The sequence below is a fragment of the Olea europaea genome, unplaced genomic scaffold (genome assembly GCF_002742605.1).
Source record: "Olea europaea var. sylvestris unplaced genomic scaffold, O_europaea_v1 scaffold1328, whole genome shotgun sequence".
Classification (NCBI taxonomy): domain Eukaryota; kingdom Viridiplantae; phylum Streptophyta; class Magnoliopsida; order Lamiales; family Oleaceae; genus Olea; species Olea europaea.
Window position 1 is genome coordinate 158,058 of NW_019230760.1, and position 7,842 is coordinate 165,899.

Genomic DNA, 7,842 nt, shown 5'->3' on the forward strand with positions numbered 1-7,842 from the left:
CTACAAGGCCTCTTACAGGTCTGGTAGTGTAGCATGGTCCAACATTATATAGCATAGCCAAAAAAAAAAAACAAAAACACTATGCAGTCAAGTACTCTTTAACTTGTCAATGTAATTACAGAGTAACATATAGGGGAACAACGTGACATTCATCTAGACTTCATTTTCAACTCCAAATAACTTTCAAGGAAGCACAATTTGGTTTTAACAACAAATTTTTCAAAGAAAAACAGACAATTTGTGTTGAAACTCAAATTTCAAAATTTAATAGATTTTTAGCATGACTGAAAAATTGTGATCCATTGAAAATAATAAAATCACATGTTCACATCTTCAAATTCCAAGAATGAATTCTGTCTAAGCTTTTGAAATGCCACCATGTTCCTTTTCAACATGCTCCACAAGGGCCACGGGATTGCGATATCCTTTACTACATTAGGGGCAGACATCGACAGTCACCTTCATAACACCGTCCCTATTATGGACTTTCTCCACGTGATCCACCAGAGCCCCAACTGTTGAGAATCTTAAATTGCATTGTGGACATTGTTCGACTTGCCCACTTGCACTCCCACCATGGCTGCTGCTGCTCAGCCCTTCTCCGTCCCTGCCCAACACCTGGTTGAATTCACTGCTCAAACGTGCCATTCCAGCTTCAGCTGCTTTAAGAAAGCTTGTATCCCATTTTGATGAAGATGAGACGGCAGGTTGCTTTGGCTCCTCCCTTCTACTTCTATTTAGAAAGCCCCTAAACTGAAAAGCTGCTTCGGGTTTCCTAGGCCCAGGGCAATTGTGATCTGGACCAAACCGATGTTTCAGACAATAATCTACAGTACAATCCCTACACTTGACCGTGTTCGAAAATGTTAGGAGTTCCTTGCATCTGGGTACTGGACATTTCCTTTTCTTTGTGGCTTTCTCATAATTCGATGGCTCACACTCAATATTTACACGTGTGTGAGTAGAATATAATAAATATAACATCAATTCCAATAACACAGGATTATTTTCTAGCCCTATAAATAGAGTCTTTTCCTTTGTAATATTCACGAGACTTTATTATACACAATTTACAATTTTATTGATATGGTATCAGAGCGAGTTTAAATTTGGTTTAAACTTGTCAGGTTCAGTTCTATGACGAGTGGCCTTGTGCCGCTCGTCCGGTCAATTTTTTTTTTTTTTTTTTTTTTTTTTTTTATACCCCCCCCCCCCCCCCCCCCTTTGTTGTTGTTAATGTTATTCTCAGTTGCATGCTTAATTTATTTTAAATTGCTATTTAACTTTAAAGTAGATTCTGCTGAATTTTAGTTTTTCCTGTGTGGTGGTGTTCTGTAGCATATCTGGATTTCTGTTGACTAAAGATTTTTCTTTTGCTTGCTTATATATGATTATGTTTGAATGACTATTAATTTTTGTATTTTAACAGTTCTGTGTGTAAATGCTTGTGTTTTTTTTGCATATATTTTTGTTCCTAATTGTGCTGCATAGAACTGTAAAATGTTGCTATACATGGATGACTAGACTTCAAAAATAAATGCCTGCTACTCTATATCTGGTCTTTGTGAAAGTTTCCTATCTGAAGCTGTTTTACTGACATTTGCTTCATCACTCCTGTCGTCATTTTTTTCATCGAGTATATAGTTGTTCCTGCGAATTACTGTCGAATCTTGATCCACGCATAAATACTTTTAACAGTATCGATCCTATACCTACAAGAGATGAGATGAGATGAGATGAGACCTAGAGAGTTCTTTAGTCCCTTTATTTTTATATGAGTTATTTTAGCATAATCTGTTGAAAGTAGATCCGTTGGTTAACACAAGAATTAGACTTAATATGAAGAACACTATATAGAGTCTACACATGCTGCAGTAAAGCCCATCATCTGTGTTTTGTGTACCAATTTTAAGGCAGTGAGTGGTTTTGACGTTTGAAAATAAGTTTTAAAATAAGCTGCAAGATGATATTTTCTATATCTGTGTCCAAATGGTGGTTGTAAGAATAATTGATGAACAATTGAGATATTTTTGAAGCTTGCACAGAAACTTGGCCTTCTTGTTTCTCTGATGCATTGGCCCATATAACAGTTTCTTTTTTCAATATTCTACTTTTGCAGTTTTTATTTAAATATTAGTAAAATGTTATAGAAAGAGAAAGACAAAAGTAATTCTATGTCCATCTCCTTCATTTTGGCTCTATTAGAATTACAGCTTTTTAGATATATTGAATAGTTATCACAACTTTTTAGATTTGTTGAATAGTTATTTTACTCTTTGGATTTACTGTTTCAATGCATTTTAAATGTATTTTTAAACTCATGACAGGATATTTTCAAGCAACTACAAATATGGAAGTTGATAGTGCCAGTTTTTGCCTTTTCATCTATGTAGTGCAAGCATTCGACGTTTTGATGATGATTTGTCAGCGTCATCAGTTTCTGGTTGGACATTGATTCTTCGTCGGGAATCATATCGAGTCTTGAATTAGTTCTTGGGTTTGAAGTTCAGCAAAGTTGAGTTCTTGGTTTATGGATTTTACGAAAACGTTGACTCGATAGCGCATCCAGTTCGTGATTGTAAATTGATATTTTTACCAACATCAATTTGAGGGGGGTGTGAGTAGAATATAATAAATATAGCATCAATATTTCTCTATGATAGTTTTTCAATAGTGTAGGATTATTTTCCTTTTCTAATTGATTGTGTAATAATTACACAAAATCTTTCCTTTTACGTTATTTCCTTTTACAGTTATTTGTAGCCCTATAAATAGAGTCTTCTCCTTTGTAATATTCACAAGACTTTATTATATACAATTTACAATTTTATTGATAATTCCCAAGTAATATTTGGATCTTCATCTAGAATTAAGAGAACTCCTTTGGCACAGAGGGGGCAGATGACAACACTGACATCATGTTTGTTGGCTTTGGGACATTGGTGTTAGCTCCGGTGCTCTAGACAAAATACCTGAGAGTTTTCCATTGCCATTTAGCACTTGTTAGGAAAAAATACAATAATCATTTAATAGGAGAAGGCTCGCAAACAAATGGAAATGGATATACTAACATGAAAGGGATAAAAAATTATAACTCTTGCTTATGTTGCGCGTCAATAAATTAACAGATGCCGCCCCTCGGGGCACAGCTCAGTGATGCAAAGGACAGGAGTGAGGTTATCTCATGCCTTGCTGGCAGCTGCAGTGTGGGGGTTTGATTCCTAAGACATGGAATTGGACTCCTTGTAGGCGCAGTGTATAGGTAGTTCTTGTTACTTGGCTTGTTGGGGCACATCCCATAATTTACCTCCTTCACAAAACTCTAGGGACAGGGCGGTGGGGGCCCTCAAGGTGGGGTTCAACCTTTTTTTTTAATTAACAGATGCCAGTAAACTGACCTAGATACTAGTCATGTCATTCAGATATATTATCAATGTTATTCAATCTTAATGAATAGGTAAAGCTACATCCTTGTCCACTTAATTATCCCTAGATGCAATATAGTGCACAGTAGTTGACAATATTGTACAATACAATAGACAAGATTTTAACTTACATTCATCTTTAATAATGTCCAGGACTGTACAATTCACCACAAAACAAGCAATTAAAGTTCTGATTGAATAGAACTGAGCAAAAAACAGTACATCAATTACGCCCAAAAGAAGAGAAGGTAAAGAACGTGAACTAAATTGTGACAGCCTATGAAGTATGAACAGAGGCGGTGGATTGGAAAAGAAAAGGTGAATATGCAATGTCCCAAACCTACTGGTTTCTTTCCAACAACTCTCTCATATCTCTAACTTATAAAGAAAATTGTTCCTCTTTTTAATTGCATTTAAGATATATGCTGAGTTTAAGGAAAATGCTCTTCGTACAGAGCATTTCCTACAGGGGTCTTACCGGCTCGCACTATCCCTAAAATAGAACAATTTTATTGATATAAATCATTTTTACAATTTTGAAAACATCCCACTAGCACCACACCTCTCTAATTTTATATTGATAGCACTATCTCTATTCTCTCCACTATACTATTTCTCTCACTATATACGCAGCTATGCGCTCTCTCTCTCTCTCTCCCCCCCACCAAAACATCTTCACCCTTCCTGATGGAGAGGAAACCATTCCTCCAAACATTTTCCTTCATACCAGGCTCGACTTTTCATCTATAACATGGCTCTAGACTTCTTATCTTGTTGGCCACAATAAGATATATGGTTTCTTACCTTTTTCAAATTTATTTAGCCCTTGTTTGAGCCCCATTTTTGTGAAGAAAATGAATTTTTGAATAGTGTATTGATGGAAAATGTGTGGTTAAAAAATAAAGAAAGTTTTTGAATTGCGTATAATATTATTTTATTGAAAAATGTGTGGTTGAAATGGCGTCAAATCACTGTTGAAAAATGTATTTTGATTGAAAAATGAGGCTCAAACAAGGGGTTAGTAAACAATAAACACAGTAAGTTCTGTCTACTCTAAATATAATTTACCATGAAAAAACGTAAGTTTATATGATGAAAGACTAATTAACAAGGGCACTAAGGAATATCCAGAAAGACATTTAGGGAATCGATCTTTTAAAATCCCCTCATGACTCGTACATTTTTTTCTTCCGTGTAAGATAAAAGTCAAATCTCAGTACCTTCCATCATAGCAAAAGGCCTTAGATGTTGCATAATTAACAATAAAGTGGACAAAAATCCCAGCTTCATTCATTTTTTTGCAAGGATATGCCTTGTGTCAGCAATCGCATGTGAAGGGCAAGAAATCGATCTGTCGGCAAACATCAACGCTGCAGTGTTTCCCGAGATTTGGGAATGCCGGAGTCCCCATTAAATATTCCCGGGAAAAATGAATTTAACCAGAAGTAACAAATATTGCCCCTATTTGATCCCCTATTCATTTTCATTCCATTATATTTTATTTTTCTTTCTCTTATTTTTAACCACACAATCTTCCATAAAATAATATGACACGTAAATTGAAATTTTTTCCTTCTTTTTCAACCACTCATTTTTCAAAAAAATACTATTCCATCCATTTTTATTTCTAAAAAATGGGATCAAACGGGGGCATTGATGGTGTCTGAATTGGGTAGGTAACAATTGTCTATTTGCGATGATTTTAAGACGAAAATCAGGAAGTATTGATTATGTTCTAGAGTCATTTTTTAGTTTTTATAATTTTATTGTTGTTTTGGGAAATTAGGGATAGCGAAAAATAGAAAAATTGTTTACAGCCGACACTGTGTAGGACAAACAACTAATGTTGGGCCTCTTTTCATCTTCTTCAAAGAACACGGTTGATATTTCTTAAGAAGTCGTACTTGATTGAATTTTGCTGGTTAAAAGGTAGGGGTTTTGATAAGCCGCCTATACACTTCACATATTCTAGAAAAACCAAGACAGGAGGGAAAACAGAATCTGTTGAACAGCATGTGCTGGAGAGAAACCGTTAGAAAATTACCTATAAATAGAGTTAGTAGGGAGGGAAGAGAGTCAGAAAATTAGTAAGTGAGAAATAGTCTTGTGGTCACTGTTCTTTTTATGTAATTCCTCTGCTGTTATCGTTCTTCTTCAATTAAAGATTCATTTTAATTTTTGTTCCTACTTTCTTTGTTTGAGCCCTATCAAATTGGTATCAGAGCACGTGCATCCTGATGGCCCCAAAAAAAAAAAAACAGACAGCAAGGTAGAATCCGTGGAGAAAGAGATGGAAGAAGTGAAGTTCCAAGCTTGGAATGGTCAATGGAACAGCTGGCTCAGAACGTAGCTAAAATGATGCAATCATTGGAAGAGACTAGGAAAACAGTTACGACACTCTCGAATCCAAGGGCAGGGACAAAAGGAGGTTCAGAAGGTAGTGGATTATTACCTTCGACCCTACCCCCAGGGGTTGTGGGTGACCAATGAACAATAGAACGAGGAAAGTGGCCAGAAGGTTTAGGGGAAGTCAGCCATGGAAGTGTATCAACTGCCGTAGAACATGATAGGGAAGTGGATAATTGGAGAAGGGTGAGGAAACTGGAAATTCCCATTTTCAGTGGGGAGGATCCAGATGGGTGGCTCTTCCGCACGAGGAGATACTTTGAGATCAATAGACTGTCGGAGCGGAAGAAAATAGGAGCAGTGGGAGTAAGTCTGGAAGGTTATGCCCTTTCATGGCTATAGTGGGTGGAAGCGAGGAAGTCGTTCCAGAAATGACAGGAATTTCGAACCCAGCTTTTGCTGCGTTTTCGACCGACCCAAGAAGGTAGTATATGTGAGAAGTTTTTGGCGGTGAGCTAGGGTGGGACGATGGCAGATTTCAGAAGAGAATTTGAGGTTTTGGCAGCCCCGTTGAAAAACCTCTCCGATAAAGTGTTGGAGAGTATTTTTGTAAATGGGCTCTTACCGAAAATCAGGGCTGAGGTTAGGTTATGGGGCCCAAAAGGATTGAGCCAGATTATGGAAGTGGCCCAAAAAGTGGAGGACTGAAACATGGTGCTTAAGAACATTAAGGAACTCACAGCCCAGAAGAATCTCAAAAGCAATCCAAACCCAATCAAAAAAGGTTCGTTCCCTACGAAGACGGTGACAATGGATGACAGATTTGTGAGCAGTCGGAGAGAAATACCCATTAAATATATGTCTGATGCGGAATGTAGGACAAGGCGAGATAAGGGTTTGTGCTTCCGTTGGAGGAAAAGTATACGTAGGCCACAGGTGCAAACATTGGGAGCTCCGGGTACTGCTAGTATAAGAACACGAAGAGGAAGGGGAGACAAGGCTCGAAATCTAGTAGAAGGGCCGTTGCTGGAGGTGACAGAGACGGTAGAGCTGTCACTCAACTCCGTAATAGGGCTGGCCATTCCGGGTACCATGAAATTAATAGGATTAATCGGGTCACACAAGGTAACAATTTTAATTAACTACGAGGTGACTCACAATTCTATCTTGCTGAAATTAGTCCAACAGCTAGGGCTTCCAACTACTGAAACAAACAACTAGGATGTCGTCATGGGCATTGGGAAATCGGTGAAGGGAAAAGGAAAGTGTAAAGGGATAGTGCTGATAATGCAAGGGCTCGCAATTGTGGAAGATTTTTTGCCGCTGGAATTAGGCAGCACCGAGGTTGTACTAGGTTTGCAACGGCTTGGCACACTGGGAAGCATGGAAGTTAACTGGAAGTTATTGACCATGAAATTCTAAATTGGGGATGCTTGGATGACACTAAAAAGAGAACCCGGGCTTAATAAATCAGGGATTTCATTGAAGATTATGATGAGAACGTTGCAAGAAGAGGGACAGGGGGTATGGTTGGAAATAGGAGGTGGACATTTTGAAGGGAGGCTGAGGAAAATGGAAGTAGAACCCCCTTGCAGGAGTGCTGAAGATACTTCAAAAACATGGGCAGGTGTTTGAAGAGAAGGGGGGTTGCCCCCAGCCCGGGAAGTCAATCATGCCATTTCGTTGAAGGACGGCTCGGAGCCTGTGAGTGTCCAACCTTACTGGTACCCACATTTAAAAAAAAAATGAGATTGAGAAGTTGGTCAAGGAAATGCTGGAGCCGGAATCATTCAACCTAGCGTTATCCCATATTCTAGCCCCGTGCTCCTCGTAAAGAAAAAGGATGGAAGCTGGCATTTTTGTGTCGATTATAGAGCATTAAACAAAGCAACCGTGTCAGACAGATTTCCAATTCCAGTCATCAACGAACTACTGGATGAACTCTATGGGGCAACAATATTCTCAAAATTGGACTTAAAGTTGAGTTATCACCAAATAAGGATTCAGAAGGAGGATGTACACAAAATAGCTCTTAGGACTCACGAAGGACATTATGAGTTTTTAGTTATGC

General features: G+C 38.0%; 1 pseudogene; it reads right to left on the reverse strand.

Annotated features, from left to right (window-relative positions):
- Positions 1 to 317: 317 nt before the first annotated feature.
- LOC111375028 lies at positions 318 to 4,836 on the reverse strand (annotated as a pseudogene).
- Between the last annotated feature and the right edge of the window lie 3,006 nt (positions 4,837 to 7,842).